This window comes from Lynx canadensis, chromosome B4 (genome assembly GCF_007474595.2).
Source record: "Lynx canadensis isolate LIC74 chromosome B4, mLynCan4.pri.v2, whole genome shotgun sequence".
Classification (NCBI taxonomy): domain Eukaryota; kingdom Metazoa; phylum Chordata; class Mammalia; order Carnivora; family Felidae; genus Lynx; species Lynx canadensis.
Window position 1 is genome coordinate 137,484,778 of NC_044309.1, and position 18,616 is coordinate 137,503,393.

The 18,616-nt window shown below is 53.7% G+C and overlaps 1 protein-coding gene and 1 long non-coding RNA gene across 4 annotated transcripts in view; both read left to right on the forward strand.

Moving 5' to 3' along the window:
- ATXN10 (ataxin 10) overlaps positions 1 to 18,616 on the forward strand; it is a 166,576-nt gene that overhangs the window by 141,649 nt on the left and 6,311 nt on the right. The window lies entirely within an intron of this gene.
- On the forward strand, positions 13,583 to 17,088 carry LOC115517868. 2 transcript variants are annotated; one of them, XR_003970100.1, is made up of 3 exons: positions 13,583 to 14,765; positions 14,930 to 15,143; positions 15,845 to 17,088. It is a non-coding gene; the product is annotated as an uncharacterized LOC115517868 (long non-coding RNA). The 2 variants fall into 2 exon arrangements; XR_003970099.1 differs by having other exon boundaries at positions 14,930 to 17,088.

The window sequence follows — 18,616 nt, forward strand, 5'->3', positions numbered from 1 at the left end:
GAATTTTGTGAAAATTTTATATTTTTACTGATATTTTTGTCTCCTTTGGTTTATCAGTTACATAGAGCCTTAAAATACCCTTCTGTGATTATAGATTTGTCTTATTTCTTCACTTAGTTACATAAATTTTTCCTTTGTGTGTTTTGAGGCAGTGTTATTAGATAAAGGTGTATGACAGGCCTTGAGAAATGTTCCTGTTGTCATTATAAATTGAACCCCTTTATCTCTAAAATTATTTGTTACCTGATATTAATATAGCTCCTCTGACTTGCTTTTGGTTGCTGTTTACATGGTATAACATTTTCAACTCTTTTATTTTCAACCTGTCTGTATCAGAGGTGCTTCTTGTGAACAGCATGTAGTTGGGTTTTTTTTCCCCTTAATCTAGTTTGACAGTCTCTGTCTTTCAGCTGCTGCATTTAGCCCACGTGTATTTAATATAATGTAAATGCTGACCTATTTGTATTGAAGCCTCTCTGTCCTTCCTATTTTATTTTCTTTTTCTCTCTTTCTTGCTTTCTTTTGGATTATTTTGTATCATTCAGTTTTTATCGTTTTCTCATTTAAATGCTCTCTGTTCTTTTTTTCTATTCTGTTAATAGTTTCCTGGGAAGATTACAACAGGCACCCCTAACCCCCTTCCCAGATTATACAGGACCATTTTGGCACCCCCAACTTACATGCTGCTGTTGTTGTTATACACTTTAATTCTGTTTTCAAACCCCTGATATCAGTGTTCACTTAGATCTATCCACATATTTACTACTTTCCCTGCCCTTCACTCCTTGTATCTCTTGTTTGTCCAGCTGGGATCGTCTTCCTTCTGCCTGAGGTCTTTTTAGAATTTCCTTTAAAGTGGGGCCATTGGTGGGGAACTAGTTGAGTTTGTTTGAAAACGTATGCCTGATGCCACCATTTTATTGGGAAAGCTGCAGGATCTCTACATTTTAATTTTAATGCGTATGTACGGTCACCTAATCCCACCATCTCCCTCATGGTGTCTGCGCCCTCCACTCTATCTGGTGCCCTCTGTGCCAGAGCGTCTCTGTCTTATCCTTGTTGTTGAGCTGATGAATCTTCCAGTCTTGTGTTGAGATAGAGAAAGGGGGTCTAGGGGTACACGTACGTGTTAAATGTGCAAACAGGCCTTCTATTTTAATTTTCACCTTTACCTTCTGAGGAGATCCATGTGGTCACCAACATCTGAGCTGTGAGGGATTCTGCAGGGCATAGTGTTTCCCTGCCGTTCAGGACCAGCTTTCTTGGGTTTGCTGAGGTAGGTGCTAGAGCCCCTTACCCAGCCATAAGCCAGTGCCCTGTTACTTCTTTTCTGTCTGCTTTTCAGCGTCTAACATTCTTTTTGTGCTTGAGAGTTTGTGTCTTTATTTTAAGAAATCCAGTGGCTCTTCAAAAGGGAGTGTAGATCGGTGAGTGGGCTCCTAAGCCTCATCATTTGCTTACTGTCGCCAGCCATTACCGTGTGCCAGAACCAGTGGTGCTCTGTTGTTCTTACCATTTTAAAACTCAGTTCGGCAGAATTAATCCCTCGCCTGTAACATACCGCTTCTTTCTTGGCCCTCGCGATAGTACCTTCTGTAGGTTTTCCTCCGGTCTTTCTGGATCCTTCTTCTCTGGCTCCTTTGTTGCTTCCTCTTCCGTGCAGCGTTTGCCTGTCGGAGCCCTGCTGGAGCCCTGCTGGACATTCCAGAACCCGGGGGTGCTCGCCTCACCCTGCCTCTTCTCCCTACGGAGTCCCACCCGTTTCTTCCTTTATTCATTCCGTGTTTAGTGAACGTTCTTCACATGCCAGACACTCCCCGGGCCCACGGAATGACAGCGAATCCTGTAGGGAGGCTGTGGCGGCCGGTCTTCCAGGCAAGAGGGGATGGTGGCTTGGGCCAGTCCGGTCACCGTGGGGATGGGGAGACAGAGTTGCATTCTGGGTATTCTCAGGGTTTCAAATACCTGTTCACCCGCGGCTCCCAGACTCAGTCTGTAGACAGAGCTCTCTCATCGGCTTGTATGTCTTCCCGATATTCCAAACCCAGCACGTCCACAGTTGAACTGTTAATAGCTCCGTAGCTGCCCCCCCTTCCTCGGTAATTGGGGGAATGGTTTCAGGCCAGAGATCCGGGAGCCCCTTGCGATGCTGATTCTTTTTCGGTCTCCTGCCACTGACGTGTCACCGCATCTTCCCGATTCTCTCTCTGGAGCACGTCCCAAGGCCGTCCACTTCCTCCTTTTCCAGTGGCACCGTCCCGTTCACTCCTCACCCCGGCCTGGGTCGGCGGTGGCTTCCTGACTCCTGTTCCCCTCCTTCCCTCGGGGTGTCCGGGAAACACGGACCCCCCCCCCCCCCCCACCCATCCCGTGAGACCTCGCAAAACAAAACAGGATCCTTCCTCTCCCTGCCCCCACACCGTCTGTCCCAAACACGCTCCGTTTACAGAACCCCCAAGACTGCCCGCCGTGCTCGGAACGACCCGGAGTCCCCAGCACAGCCTGAGAGGCCCCGTCTGATCTCGCCGCTGCCTCCTCCTGCACTTGTATCCGAAGCTGCTCTCCCTGCCTCAGCACTCCCCCCCCCCCATCCCCCCACACGCTTTCTTACTGTGGCTCACTGCGCCTCATGGTCACCGCAGGCGGTCACCTGCACTGACCTCTCACCTGAACTGCCCTCCCCGGGGCCAGCCTTCCGCGTGCTGGGTGCTCGGCTCCCGCGGTCTCTTCCGCAGCCAAAGGTCGCTGGAGCCCGGCCGGGTCCGGTCACCCCTCCTGTAACCTGCCGTGTCCGCGCATCGCAGTGTGTCGCCACATACTTGTGCGTTTACGTCTCCGTTGCCCTCTGGGCCAAGTGCTGTGAGGACAGGGACCGTTTTTTTCTGTTCACCCCGGTACAATCTGCCACTGTCTGGCACCTAGTAAATGTCCAGTAAACCCTTCTTAGACACATAGACGTGTGGGGACAACACTGAACAAATAGCAGCCTGGCGAGAGGTGTGTGTGTGTGTGTGTATTTGGTGGGAACAGGGGCGGCTGGCAACACACGAAAAATTGCTCCTGTGGGTTCTGTGATTCTTCGTGAATCAAGTCAAGTCGGCTCGGCAGCGACGGTTTCAGATTTGTTTCGTTTAACCCCCTCTTCTAATTAACACCAGCCAAGTTTTTACAGAACTTTCAGTATTTTGTGTCAAAAATCAGTAGATATTTTGGGTATGTTTAGACGAGGAATCGTGCTGATAACCGTCTCTCCATTCTCTGATCACTCAGGGTCAGCTGCCCGTGCACATGTACTTAACCATGCTCTGCGGGATGGGGGCTGAGGCCTCGTGACGCTGTGGGGAGCAGTCCTCGGTCCCCATAGGAGATCAGGGCGGGGGACCCTGGGAGACTGCCACTTTCTTGGCCACCCTTGGGATTAGGAACTTCAGGCTGGCTCTCCTATCAGAGCCAACTAGGGCCAAGGGCCAACGCCCCTGCCCCCAGGCTAGAAACTGAGGCCCCAGGCTCCATTTCTTGGAGGTAGATTCTAGAAACCAGCGGGGATTTCCAGTCTCAGGGAGAGGGCAGCATGTCAAAGGGGCGCTTCACTGGGAAGACCTGCCCTCCACAGCTGCTCCAGGGGCACGAGCCCAGCCAGGCCCCAGCTGTTCACTCGCCCACCCGCTTGTGGGTCACCCACAGTAATGACACGGTAGCCGAGGCCATCGGAAAATTCCAGCCCCACCACCACAGGGTCAGTTCCTTGTTTGTCAGTTTATTGTGGCAAGTGGGATTTTTTGTTGTTGTTGCTTCCAAATAGAAACCACTGAGCTTTATTTGAAATGTTTTTCTTTTATTCTTTTTTGATCTGTGTTTTCATCAGCTGTCCTTGATGTGGGCTGTTTTGTTTTGTTTTGTTTTTATTGGAGGGGGAGGGGACAGGCATAGAGAATCCAAACAGCAGTTTTTTTCTGTTCTTTTCTCTCTTTTTTCCCTTCCTTTCTCTTTTCCTCTCTCTCTCTCTCTCTCTCTCTCTCTCTCTCTCTCTCACACTGAAACACCTCATTTGTAAGTTTCCTTGCGTACAGAAATGTAGCAAGTAGTTTACAGAAATATTAGACAAACTGTGTTTTCCCCTGTGACCTGACCCGTGTCGAGGAGGTGTGGCCCGGGGCAAGAGTGGCAGCCGCTGGGTCCGACACACCCGCACCCCACCCCTCCTAGTTTGTAAGCACTGCATTTACTTTCTTTGGCCTTAAGCTTCTTTGCTTATAAAACAGGCCCTACTCCTATCCTCACAGGATCGTGATGGATGATCTCATGGTTTATGGGTTCAGGCCCTGCACCGGGCTCTGTGCTGACAGTGTGGAGCCTGCGTGGGATTCTCTGTCTCTCTCTCTGCCCATCCCCCAGTTGTGCTCTCTCGCTGTCGCGCACGCGCTCTCCCTCTCTCTCTCAAAATAAACTTTAAAATGTATATATTTAAAAACAAAACGAACAGGAGACTCATGGCATTTCAGAAAAGAAGAAATCCGAATGGCCAGCACACCTGGGGAAAGAGCTCAGTGTCATCAGTCGTCAGGGAAATGCACAATTAACCCACAGTGAGAAACCCACCGGCACGGCTAATGGCGAGGGCCGACGGTATGAAGTGACGGCAAGGGTGCTGCCGGGGAAGATGTAGATTGGAGTAACCCCTTTGGAAACGTTCTGGCCGTGTCTCCTAACACAACGCACACACCCGGCCTGCGAGCCAGCAGCGCCCTTCCCGGTACCTTCCCCCGAGGGGAGTGCACGCGTGTGTCTTCCAGGCGTGCAAGAGCCTTCACAGCAGAGCCATTGGTAATAACCCCAAGGTGGGAGCATCGCGGGACTCATCCGTAGTAGAAGGGATAAATCAATGGTGGCCTGTTCCTACCACGTGTGCAGGTGGGAGGGTGGGTATTACTAGGGAAGGGGCACACGGTGGCCCTCCGGGATGGGGTGCAGGCGTGTCCTTAATCTCGGTGTAGGTGGAGTCATGGGGACACATCCACGTGAGGAAACCCCTCAAGACGTGCCCTCGGATGTGTGTGTTCTGTTGCGCCACGCACAAGTTTTTTAAATCACCTGTTGGGTTCTTGCCGCGTGCCACGTCCTGTTCTGGCCCCTTCACTGGGGCTAAGACCACCCGCTTCATTGGGAACGTTTATTTCCATTTCCCGCTGAGAACGCTGAAGCTCAGGCAGCTGGTTCCTTGACGCCAGCCGCTCCAGATCCGCCCAGCGCGGGAGGGGCAGGGCCGGGGTGCAGGCCCAGGTGTGTCTGACTGTTAAGGCCCGTGCTTCGTCCGAATTCAGGGGTCTAGACTTGCCCGTGCGTGCTCGCTTCGCTCCGGCACGGCGTTCCTTTCAGGCGTACTTTCTCCGGGACACGTGGGTAATCAGCTGTGTTGGGTACGACGTCTCGGACTGATCTTGCCGAACGTGTAGCACATGGTACCCACTCGGCGCTCTGTTGCAACCGTGGATGATCAAGATGCACTCCTGAGCCTGGAGATGGACCCCCCTTCCCGTTTCCCCTCCCTCCTCCTCTGGAACTCTAGACCCGGGTGTCTTCCTCTCTGGGATCCTTCCGTGACCCCCAGGACCAAGCAGAGCACGCCAGCGCGTCTTGGGTCAGTTGTGCTCCGCGTCTCCGGGAGCACACCGCACGGACGTAGCCACATTTGTAACCCCTTCCCTCGAGGACAACTTACCCCGGGTGGGATCTGTGTCCCCGTGCGTTTCCACCTCGGGACACGCTCCACACTGGACCCCACGGATCCAAGGGAGCGTTACCAAAGTGTGTTCCAAAGCACAGAGTTTTATGTGGTGTCTTGAACAGCTATTACTGTTCAAGGGAAGGCTTCTAGACGATATGTCCGTACCTGCATATCTGTGCACACACGCACACACACGCACGAACCGTGCTGCCCAAGCCTGTCTCCAGCAGGACTGCGTGGAGTCCTCACCGTTCTTATGTGCATTTTGGAGACTCTGGACTCTAAGTGCCACATCTTGGGAAACGATGGAAATATATTCCATTCTGTCCTTCTTATTTGTTATTTTATTTTCATTTTAGAGGGGGAGGGCAGAGAGGGACTCTCAAGCAGGCTCCGTGCTCCGCGCGGAGCCCGAGGTGAGGCTCGGTCTCACGACCCTGGCGTCGTGACCTGAGCCGAAGTCAAGAGTCCGACACTCAACCGACTGAGCCACCCAGGCGCCCCAGCTCTGTACTTACTGGGGAGCCCAGGCTTGTGACTGGACCTGCCACGCAGCAGCCAGAGGGGGGCCGTTCAGAGAAGTGTCTGGAATACTTCGGGAGGGCACAGGGGCTAGAGTTGGTGGGGTTCGTAAAAGCTGTAGCTGTGTGCTTCCACGCCAAAGGAGTGCTGGCGCTGTGTTCACGAAACGGTGCCTTTCTGCTGTTGATACCCTACACTGCCCACCCGGACGTTGAGTGCAGTGAACGGCTAGGAAATCGTTCTGAGGGAAAGCTGTCCCTCCTCTTTCTGGAGGGGAAGAGCCATTTACTTTTTATTTACTTCTGTATTTCTGAGTCCCCAGCACGAAATAGCTGATAAACAGTGATTATTTGTTCTGTTCCTGAGCGGCCAAACACTAGGAACACTCTTAATGCTGTTTTAGTTGAAAAAGATAAACTTTTGGTTTAGCTGGCCAGTGATTTAATTTGGTTTTGTAAAGCCCCTCGCTGATTGTCTTGCCTCTCACCTAGTGCGTTTGAAGATGTACAGACCCAACATTTCTCCCCGAGCAGAGCAAACAAGTTTGTACACACACAGCTTTGCAGGTCAGGGGAGGCCTCCCTGGGGCCCCGTGTGACGTGAGCCAAGCATGGGCCGAGGACCGGACAATGTGCGGGTGCGGTGCCGCTCCCAGGCTGCTAAGAGTGTAACACGCTGCCACCAGCCCCTCGAGACACACACACACACACACACACACACACACACACGGATGCATCTAAATGGCACCATTCACAGTGAAAGGGGAAAGAAGCCCTGTTTGTGTGGCTTTTATGGTATCCTAGCAACCAGTTCCCCAGGGCCTGAAGCCGATGGCCGGAGGAGTCCGCGTCCAGTAATGAATGAGGCTTTCACAAAAGTGGACCGCTTCCTGGTTCAGGTGTTGTGGCCAGTAGACCGTTTTTAAGTGAGACGCACACACTTCGAGTTGCGCTCCTTCCCGTGGCCTCTGCTTCGCTTTTCCACGTGCTTGCAGTTTTCCCGCGTCTCTGAAATAGAGGCTACAAATGACGAGCATCGTTAGCGCACAGATTCTGCGTCCCGCAGGCTGAGGCACAGAAAGTGGTTCTCCCCGAGGGCGCCCAGAGGTAACAGGTGAGAACACGCTGGGGGGCACGCGCCGCCCACGCCTGTCCTCAGATTGTGTCTCGCTGAGCCTGGTTTGCTCAGCCGTTCCCATCTCAGAGGTCAGAGTGCACCAGGGTTTGCTGTATCTTGTTGACTCACTAAGAGCAAGATTGCCTGGGGTCGCCTGGGGGACTCCGTCGTTAAGCCTCTGACTTCAGCGCAGGTCACGATCTCGCTGTCCGTGAGTTCGAGCCCCACGTCGGGCTCTGTGCCGACAGCTCAGAGCCTGGAGCCTGCCTCGGAGCCTGTGTCTCCCTTTCCCTCTGGCCCTTCCCCTCTCTCTCTCTCTCTCTCTCTCTCTCTCTCTCTCTCTCTCTGTCTCTCAAAAATAAATAAAGATTAAAAACAAAAAAAGAGCAAGAATGCTTGGGGTTGATTCTCACCTAAGCTAGGAGGTGGGAGTCCGCCCTTTCCCGTGATGAGAAGCCCGGTGTGGACCGTGTGGTCTGCCGCCTCCCCCTTGGCGCGCACTCACCCTGCACAGGGACCAGGGCAGGGCTGCCGTCACACCGCAGGTACTGTGCGAGTGGCCGTGGAAGCCGCTTCCTTGGATGGCCGGTCACTCCAGCCACCTGGCTTTGCGATGACACAGCATTTTCGCAATTTTACTTCCTGATAGTTCCTATTAATGTTTGAAGTAACACCACGTAAAATGCGTTTGAAACCTGAAACAAAACGTCATGCAAATATCTGTTGCCACCGATTCTTAATCTGAAGGATCCTGCGCCACACTTGTGGCTGATTAATATAACAGGTGCTTTATATACTGATACAGACTCACACTGAGGAGTATAACTTTAGGGAAAGAACGTCTCGGGGGATACGTATTAGACATCCTGGCCGAAATAATTTCTCGCGACTGGTCTTCCATGGTCGTGGTGAGCTTGCCAGCCTGAGAAAGTATTTTGAATTCTGAAACTACATGAAAGATTCATTCCTAATGTTACTCTCTTTTCTCCTGGGTTTTTCTTGGAGCAGTGGTAGGCTGACGAGCAAGATGGAGAAGACAGTACAGAGATTCCCTGTGCATTTCCATCCCCACCGGGGTGGGACGTTTGCCGCACGTGGTGAACACCCACTGACATGTCATTGTCACCCGTGGTCCGCACTTCCCAGGAGGATTCGCTCTTGGTGTCGTGTGCGCCGTGAGTTTGGACAAGTGCGTAAGGACGTGCATCCCCCGTTGTAGTACATGGAGGCCTGGGGAATCCTCTGTCCTCTGCCTGCAAACGCAGATCTTTTTCTGATCTCCGTGGTTAATACCTTGTTTGGAGTGCCCTGCAGATGCCGGGATCACACAGTAGGTGGCCTTCTCAGACTGGCTTCTGTCACTTGGTGCTCCGCATTCCAGTTTTCTCCATGACTTCTCATTTCCTTTTTAGCGCCGAGCGTCGCGTTGTCTGCATGGACCAGATACTCGCTTTTCAAAATCACTTCCTGTAACGTTATGTCTACATGGTGGTCACTCTGCACCTGTCCCCCAGCGTCTCTGCAGTATGGAGAAGAGCATAAAGAGAGCTTTGCTAGTTCTTGACTTTGTGTTTCAGAAAATTGCTATATCCCATAGAGATTTGACCATAAAGAAATGTCTTAGGGCCGCCTGGGCGGCTCAGTCAGTTAAGCGTTCAGCTGTTGACTTGGGCTCAGGTCATGATCCCAGGGTCGTGACATTGAGCCCCGCGTCGTGCTCCATGCTGAGCGTGAAGCCTGCTTATGATTCTCCCTCTCTCTCCCTCTTTCTCCCTCTCTCCTCCACTCACACACATGTGTTCTCTCTCTCTAAAAAGAAAGGGAGAGGGAGGGAGGGAGGAAGGAAGGAAGGAACAGAGAGAGAGAGAGAGAGAGAGAGAGAGAGAGAAAAGAAAAGAGAAGTCTGAAACAGCCTAAACTTCACATGCGTGACAGTGTCCAAACACAGCCCCTGGGGGGTTTCAGAAGCCTGTCTCTGCACAGAGCAGTCTGCATTTCCTTTGAAAGCATATTCAGCAAAGTCGACCGGTCACCGGGAGATCCTTCTGTTTATTTATTTTCAAGTAATCTCTCTGCCCGATGTGGGGCTTGGACCCATGACCCGAGATGAGAGCTGTGTGGTCTGCCCCCTGAGCCAGGCAGGCGTCCCACCAGCACATCCTCTTCGTGCTCGGTAATGCACCTCCCTTGCGTCCCCAAATGGCATTACCGAGCGACATCACTGGCAGATTGCGCGTGAGCTCTGGGGCACTTGGTGGGCACAGCGGGCCCTGAGGGTGAGGTCTGCCTTCGAAAGAGCTGGCGAGTTTGGACCCCACTGACCACCCACGTGAAACGTACGCGGTCCTGGCGCATGGTCTGTGCTTAGTAAGTAGTCGTAGCATTTAACTGGATGTTTGTATTTTGTTACAAAGTTAAGTATTTGCCAGTTTTTCTTTTTTTTCTTTTTTTTTTTTTTTTTGCATTCCTTTTAGTAAAAAGAGCAGTTTGGGATGTGTTGAGGATGTTACTAAATGACTTTTTACAGTTGCTGTACTTAAATGCCATTGCTACACAGACTGCGTATTTTGTAAAACACTTGAGAGAAGTTTGGCATCGAGGGAACGTGTTCCAGGGAACCCTAAAGTCAGGATTTTTGCCCAAAATGACCTTGGTCAGATTTAGCAGTGAGGGAGAAGGGTCTGGGCAGAGCGTGGACACCCCACAGCCGGTTCAGCACTGTGAGATGGTGACTCCCTGGCTTTCGTGTTTTGGGATCGTCATTCCTGGCAGGAAGTGTTGTACTCTCTGTACCACTTTCTAGAACCAACAGATTTAAACCAACCAACCAACCAACCCTACCGGATGAGTGAGTGAGTCTCTGGAGGAAGGAGGGCCGGCAGCGGCCCCTCGGTGAGTCCCTGTTGAGCGCATGAAGGAAGCTCTGGGCTGAGCCTCTGCACGGAGGCCACTTTCACGACAAGAGGACCCGCGGGCGGGACGGGGGAGGGCCGCGCCAGCCACCAGCACGCGACCCGAGCCCGCTGGTGTCTCTCCCGACAAACCACGTGGGCCCCGAGGAACTTGGAGGAAACGCCGGGCCTGCCTCACAGGAGTGAGGCGTGGGGGCCGCGGTCGGGAAGGAAGGCCTCCAGATCCTCAGGCTTTCTTACCCTCGTGGCCACCCCTTCTTCACCTTGGATGCTCGTGCAAATCCAGAAAATAGAGAAAACTCACTTCCAGGTGTCCCCTTGTCCGCGCTCTTCTGTCCTCTGGTCCGAACCTCCCTCCCAGGTAGAGGTGAAGCAGGCTTCGTGGGTTGAGCCCCGGCCGCCCCGGCCGTCCCGGCCGTCCCGGCGATGGCAGCTGGTTCCCGCGAGCTGCCGGGAAAGGCCGTTTGAGGGGCGGACAGATCTTCTCTTCAGGGTTAACTGAGTGCAACTGGAAGCAGCCCCGTGCTGCGAAAGAGCCTCACGGGTGGACGGAAGCCGGGCCGAAGAGGACAGTTTGACAGCCGGGACCCAACCCTGCACTTGGGATTTTTCACACGACTGCGACCGGCCTTATTTTTTACAAGAGATTCTCGTCTTCGTGTTCGGGTAGTGGCCTAATTTTACGTTCTTACGGAAGCTCACAGAATGATGGCCCCGTGCAGATGACAATCTGTACTTCCCGGTTCGGGACCGGAACAACCTATAGAAAGTCAACACATTTTCCCAGTTTTTGAGAGAAACCGGGTTATGTCAGAATCAAAACGACTTCTGTCTTTCTCTCCGAAAGCACTTCGGAGTGTGGGTAGGAAACACCAGGAAATCCTAACAGGTTTTCTGCAAGAAAATGACGTGAGGGTCCCTGGCCTCCTTCTCCCGCCTTGCTGCTGCTGCTGCTTTTTTTTTTTTTCAATATATTTTTTTAAGGTTTATTCATTTTTCAGAGACAGAGCATGAGCGGGGAGGGGCAGAGAGAGAGGGAGACACAGAATCCGAAGCAGGCTCCAGGCTCCAAGCTGTCAGCACAGAGCCCTACGTGGGGCTCGAACCCACAGACTGGGGGATCGTGACCTGAGCTGAAGTTGGACGCTCAACCGACCGAGCCACCCGGGCACCCCGTAACTGTCTATGTTTCTAACAGAACTAGCCTTTTTCACACCAAGCATTAGGATTTTACTGAAATCTCATGACCACTGTGAGGCAGATACTGTCATTGTCCCATTTTACAGAAGAAGAAGTTGAGGCAGAAACGGTCGTGACTGGCCACGGCTCCGCACTCCTGAGCAGCACGCCTGGCGTTTAGAACCTGCACTTTCTGACTCCAGGGCCCAAGAGCTTCATGTGGGTCCTGTGATCGTTTGACACACTGGGGCATGGTCTCCCCCCCCCCCCCCCCCCCGAATGGATGAAGCAGCCAAGGCAAAGGCAAAGGGTAATGAAGTCCCGGCCTGACAGAGGGGTCGGGGGCTCCACAGCCTGCCCGGGGCCCCGCGCTGTCTCTCAGGTGTGCCGGGGGCCGGCAAGACGCACGGCAGACGTCCCCTCCCGCCGTCCTCACATGTGACCTGACCGGCTCTACCTTGTTGCGGTTGCATAAACTGGCCCCAAGTCGCACATCGTACGAAGTGGCCGCGTTGGAATTTGAGCCCAGGTCTGTCCTTTTCCAGGACCTTCCTCTGGCCTCGGTGGACCCCTCCTGGGCTCCCGTTCCCACACTTTCCTCTCGAAACCACGCTCCACACAGCTACCCAAGACAGGGTCCTGATTTCTCTACTTCGCTCTTGCCCCAGGTTCTAATTGTACTGGAGTAAAACACAGACTCTTCACCGTATCCCGATCCCCTGCAAGGTCTGCCTTGTTGCTTTCCACTCTCCCGACACAGAGGTGACCCCGGACCTTTCTTCGTGCCTTGGGGCTTGTGCACGGCCCTCAGCCCTCTGCCCTAACACCCCTTTCTTTGTAGCCTGTGGGTCTGAGAGTGGTGGTGCCTCCTCGGAGAGGCCGCCTCCCACTGCCCTTGTCCGGTGAGTCAGTCTCTAGAATGTAGATGCCACAAGGGCGGGGACCTGACCATCCTGGGAACTGTCGTTTTCCCAGCATGGAGCGTGGTGTCTTCACATTTGCTGACGAGCGACTAGATCGTGGCTGACTTCTTCAGACAGCCGGGTGTGTGATCAGCCGTTTGCATCTTTGTTTGGATCTAAATCCCGTGCTAATTCCAGTATAATGCTCAAGGAGCAGATTGTTTGCAGAGAGGAGGAAAAACACGTTAGAGTATTAGATTTCTATAACGGAATGAGATTTTTCTCCCCAGAGTGAGGCGGCCGGTACTTTAGAAGTTGTAAGAGAGACGTATGTCAGGGAAGAACCTTAGAACTTAACGTCACCACCACAGCCAGCTTGGCCTTCATATAAATAGCCCAGCGGGCCCGTGGTACTTATTTCCAGTTAACGTGGAAGGCAGTTGCACGTGATAAATTTCTGCCGAGTGGTCTTCCCTTTAAAACGGACACGGCCGAGCTCCTCCCGTAACCAGGATGAGTGGGCTCCCGGGTCTGTGCTCTGTCCTTCGTTCCCCTGCTACTGAGAGAAGTGGAAGCCGACAACACAGGATGAGAAACACCACCGCTCACGGGCTCGCTTCGGGGCGGAGGAGTGTGGGCGGGAAACGGACGCGTCTGCGGGCCCACCCCTCTTGACCGCTGACTTTCTGGGAGCTGGGGGGGGGTCAGGGGGGGTGGGGGGAGACAAGCCAGCACGGTGACCCGTGGAGCGGACCGTCCCGGGCGACCAGTGACAGTGATAACGTGTTCAGGCCCCTGGCACGTGCGGTTTGTGAACACACCCTCTGGGGCACCTGCTGCGTCTCGTCTAGTCTGAAATCTGCCAGAACCCCCACACTGTTTGTCTGTCATTGAAACAGAAGCCTTGCTCTCTTAGAAGTATTTCTGACCCTTAGCTGTGCTGCGTAAACTTCGGACTTCATTAGCGCTAGACTGACACTCATTTTCTGTGATTTAGTTGAGACTACTCACTTCTTCTACTCCAAATACTAATTTCATTTTGAACTGTTTTTTCTTGATGTTTATTTCTTTATTTGGGGAGAGAGACCGAGCGGTCATGTGTGTGTGTGTGTGTGTGTGTGGGGGGGAGAGAGAGAGAGAGAGAGAGAGAGAGAGAGAGAGAGAGAGAGAGGGAAAATCCCGCACAGGCTCCACCGTGTCAGCACAGAGCCCAATGTGGGGCTCGATCTCATGAACTGTGAGGTCACGACCTGAGCCGAAAGCAAGAGTCAGACACGCGACCGACCAAGCCGCTGGTGCTCCTTGAGCTGTCCGTTAGCTAGTTCCAGGGGTGCTTCGCAGAGGTAGTCACTCGAATCTCTGCAAGCTTATTTTGTCCTTCGGGATGCTTTGAAGAGAAAGGGACCTTACTTCACGTATCATCAGACCCACCATCCCTTTAACTGACTTGGAGGCAGAGGTAGGAGGCTTGCGATTAGACTGAGCCACAGGAAGAACCGCTCTGTCCGCCTCCTCCCCCCGCCGCCCCCACTTCCCTCCTCGTCGGCCACGCTCCCGGACAAGTGCTCGGAAGTAGGTGGCGTGGTGGTCGCGAGGGTGGGTGCCGAGCCCGCCTCCCACCCTGGCTCAGCCGCCCGAGGGTGCGTGACCTCGGACCAGCGTGAGCCCCGGCGTCTTGTGTCGTCGTCCGTAAAAGGAGGGTGACGGTACCTGCTGCAGAGTGCATCCTGAGGACGGAATGCTTCCTCTGGGTCCTGGAACAGCCCCGACGTGTCCCGGGCGTGTCACAGCCGCTGCCATCACGTTTATTGCGCTTGCTCTTACTGTTTCGTGCAGATACGCGGACGGTCTTGGTTCCTGTGAGAGGCGCTGGAATCGGTTCCTCTCGCAAAGCCTTGCTTACCGCGGGGTCCCTGCGGAGAAGGTCACTGCTGCTCACCCGACGATTCCTTTATCCCAGAGAGCACACGGTACTTTACGGACGTCCTCTTGCCTGGCAGACGGGGCCTGGAGCCTCCTGGGGGTCTCTGCTGTGCGACCACGGGCTTCTGCTCGTGATTGCTCCGTCCTCGGGGGCCGGGCCATCTCAGGTGGCTCCACGCGGTCTCCGGCCGCGGCCCCGAGTGGGGATCGCAGCACCAGGGCGGCACGGTGTCTTTAGGAGTTTGTCGTGTCCAGAGTGCATCTCCCCGACGAACGCTCCCCTGCAGCACGAGGGCTGACTTCGTGTGGGGCTGGGCCCCCGCGCGCGTGTATTCGGTAACCTCTCACTCACGGCCCACCTGCCCTGGAAGAGCTTCGAAGTAGGTAGAAGACGGGCAGGGGACATTCGTCCCGCGGACGCTGAAAGCGTCTCTCCTTCCGCGCACCAGGAGCTGCGGGGACGAAGCCGGCGGTCCCGGCACGCAGGTGATCACCCGTTCAGTGGGAGGGGTCCAGTTCACCCCGTGACTGCAGCCTGAGAAGGGGCGCGGGAGGGGGCCCGGGGAGGGGGACACACAGCGTGATGGGCCCTGGGGGGGTTCTTCCTGCGCCGCTTACCGAGCGCGTGCTGCGTGCCCACCACGTGCCAGGCGCCGCTGAGACGGGACACGCAGGGGCTCGCCCGGCGTCTCGGAGGTGACACTGGAGTGCGGCCCCAGATGCACATGGAACCGCTTCACGGCCCCAGAAGCCTTTAGTGTGGTTTCAGTTAGAAGTGGTGGTGGCCGTTTCTGATCCCGAGACCTGTCGTGGCATGTGGACGCCTCGCTCTGACCGCCCCGTGCCACACTGCGCTTTCAAGTGGTGAGTCAAGTGATTCCAGACTGTGTCATGCACGAAATTGGTCGCGGTGCCCTCGGAGCCTTTACCTCCAAAACCCCGCGGCTGTGAGCTACCCACGCAGCCCTCACTCGGCCGCAGGAGCTTCTGGGGTGGGGAGCGGGTGTGGTGACAGAGGGCAGGGGCCTCCTCCTCCCGTCACTCGGCCGGTGTCACTTTGCTCACCTTGGAGGCTTGGGCTTTACACGTGTGGGATTTGTCAAGGACCAAGCGCTCCTAACCCGGCTGGTGTGGAGGGGGTGGGGGGCAAGAGACAGACCGCGTCCGCACGCGTGTGACGGCGCTGGGGACGCGGAGCCACCTGAGGTGGGGGGAGAGGAGCAGAGGCCCGTGAGGTGCTGAGTGTCGGGCCTCCCCTGTAGAGGCTCCACTTGCGGAAAGTGAATCGTGCCTACCAAGGACAGAGAATGCACCCTTTGTTCCAGAATCACCTAGAAGGTGCTGATCGGGGTTCAGCCCAGGAAGAAAGTGTCTGACACAGCTCTGTCAGAATTGGGCAGTTTGTGTTCTTGGGCCTTGTGGCTCTTCCTGTGACGTCCTAGTCCCCTGGGGATTCAGAGGCCAGGAAACGGCCCCTGCCTGCAGAGGGGGTGGTTCCGGGATGACTCCTTCCTGCCCCTTCTTGGAGCTCGTGCTAAACACAAGTATTATTTCATATTCTCCAGACTGTGGCCTGTAATCTACCAATCTGGCAGCTGTCCCCCCACCCCCACCAGCCGGGTCAGTCTTCCCGTGACCACGCTCAGGATTCACAATTAGCCAGTAATTGGTAAATGAGCGAGGACGCACGCGTTCATTTGTCGGTGCCGCCGGGACACAACACGCGGCAGAGCCTCGAACGGCTCGGATCCGCACGGCGCTGGAGTGCCTGAACCACAGATGTTCCCTCATATGAAAATACAGAAGTGCGGAGGGAAATCAGATACCAGATAGGCCGACAATTTGGAGAAGGAGGAGGGAGCCAGATGGGTGGTTTGTGGCGGTTATTGGGCACACTCTGGCTTCCAGCGCCAGGCGGGGAGACCCCGGATAGAATCCGCACCGCAGAAACTTCTGCTTTAATTTCCTGACGGAGAAGAGCATGGGGTTAGCCGGATGACATAATGAGAGTTAAGAGCAGAAGGTAATTATGGTAGATGAAGGCAGAAGGAAAGGGAAGTATGTTGGCCCTTGGAGGTCGAGTCAGTCCGTGCAGGAGAAGCATGTGCTGCCCCGGGAAGGGAAGGAACGGTGGCCGTGTTTTCCAGGTGTGTCCTGACCGCCGGCCCTCGTCTGTCCGCAGCTGGGTGCCCCTCACCCTCCAGAAACCCCTGAATCGTGAGCTCTTCCTCCTTCACCACCTCCACTCGGACGTCCTCTGTGGTCTGGACAAGGTCCTCGTCCTCCGGCAGAGGCCTCGGGGGAGGCCAGGGATCCCGGGGCAGCAGTTTGAGAGACGCCACTTTTCTCCCCTCAGAAAGTCAGTACATGAAGAGCAGGGCTGAGGTTGGTGAGGGCCTGGGAAGCGGGGCCCCCCAGAACACCCCCCCGACACGGGCAGGTTCTCCACCTTGCGTGGCTAGGAGGAAAGCGGAAGTAAGTCATTGCCGCGGGAAGAGAAGCCGCCCTTTCGATGCCTGCTCGTCCTTTGCCTGACAGCATCGGCATATTTAGAAGTATTTTGTCTTTTAGCAAGGGAAAGCGTTTTCCGAAGCGTTTTAAACTGAGCTACTTCTTGGCACTCTGAAAGATTCTTCAGTTTTACCACTTCCGTGAAGATGCTAGTTTAGATACGCAAGTCGTTTGAAAGCATCCTGACCTTTAGCAGAACCGTGGCTTCGCTTCACAAAAACCTTAATATCATAACGTGGCAGGTAATTACACGGTTTTTGTGAAACCCGGAAACCTGATCAAGTAGGTTCGCCTCATATCGAACATCCTGTTCTCACACCAACTTTGTAAAAGGTCTTTATGCTCTGTGCCCTGCGAAATAGCTGACTTTGTTAGGCAGTACGTAAATCCCATGCCATCAATGGGCTTGTTGTCTAAAAATAATTTTTCGAAATGTATCCCGAAAGCAAAAATTAAATGTAGATCCTATGTATATAGTACCTACATTTGTTATATACATCTTGTATATGTTATGTTCAATATAGATGTATGCTGTGCATGTACAGGTTTATAACATATAAAATATCATAGATATTACATAGATAGTATGTATACACACATTATCAAAATCTTTTAACATAAGCTAAATTGTTTTGATTTAGATAATGTGAGTTTTTCTTTTTTTTTTTTTTTTTTACATTTGTTTATTTTTGCGAGAGAGAGACACACACACCAAGAGTGTGAGAGGGGGAGGGGCAGAGAGAGGGGAAGACACAGAATCCGAAGCGGGCTCCAGGCTCCGAGCTGTCAGCACAGAGCCCGACGCGGGGCTCGAACCCACGAACCGTGAGATCATGACCTGAGCTGAAGTCAGCCGCTTAACTGACTGAGCCACCCAGGCGCCCTACTAATGTAAGTCTTTCAATGCCAGGACTTTAAAAAGCTCATTTATTCACTCAACAAGTATTTATTGGTGCCTTCCGTGTTCTAGGCCAGAGGTAGGCAAACCTTTTCTGTAAAGGTTTAAATTTAGTAAATATTTTTGGCTTTGCTAGCCAGACGGTCTCTACCACACCTCCACAGCTCAGCCGTTGGAACATGAAAGCAGCCATAGTCAGTAGGTCAGTGAATGGGCATGAATAAAGTGCCAGTAAAACTTCATTGGTTATGGGTACTGAAATTTGAGCTTCAAATAATTTCCATGTGTCACCAGTTAGTTAGTAGCTTTTGATTTTTTTCCCCCAATGATTTAAAAATATAAAAACTATTGTCAACTTGCATCCGTACAAAAACACAGGCCCTAATTTGCTGACCACTGTCCTCAGCATCCTTCCAGCCACAGAGCTGGAGCGGTGACCGGAACAGAGCCCCTGTCCTCCCGGGCCCTGTGTTTGGGTACACAGGTGTCTGATTCTGAGAACTGAACGGATGTTGCCCTTGTTAGATGGAACCTTTCTCATCGGACACTTCCAGCTGCAGTGTTTTAATTCTCTGACTTTAAAGTGAATTTGGCAAATCAGTCTGCTGGCTCGTCACATCCGTGTTGGGAGATTTTCTAGATCGCACTGTCTCTCGGCCTACATTTTTGTGCCTCACGAACACCTCATCACCCGACTTGTCCAAGGCCGCAGGGTTCGGTGTTGAGCCGGGTCTTTCTGAAGCCCAGGGCTGCGGCTCTGGGCCCGAGAGGAGCCTCCTTCCCAAGCAGGGCAGTTCTGGGGTGCTCATTGCCACCGTCCCCTTTGTGCCTGTGTCCAGACCCCAGAGTGCCCTGTTGAGGAGCCGGCCAGCCCTGTGCAGTCCTCACTCGAGTGCTGATTGCAAGGCTCTTTCAGGGCAGTCTTGTC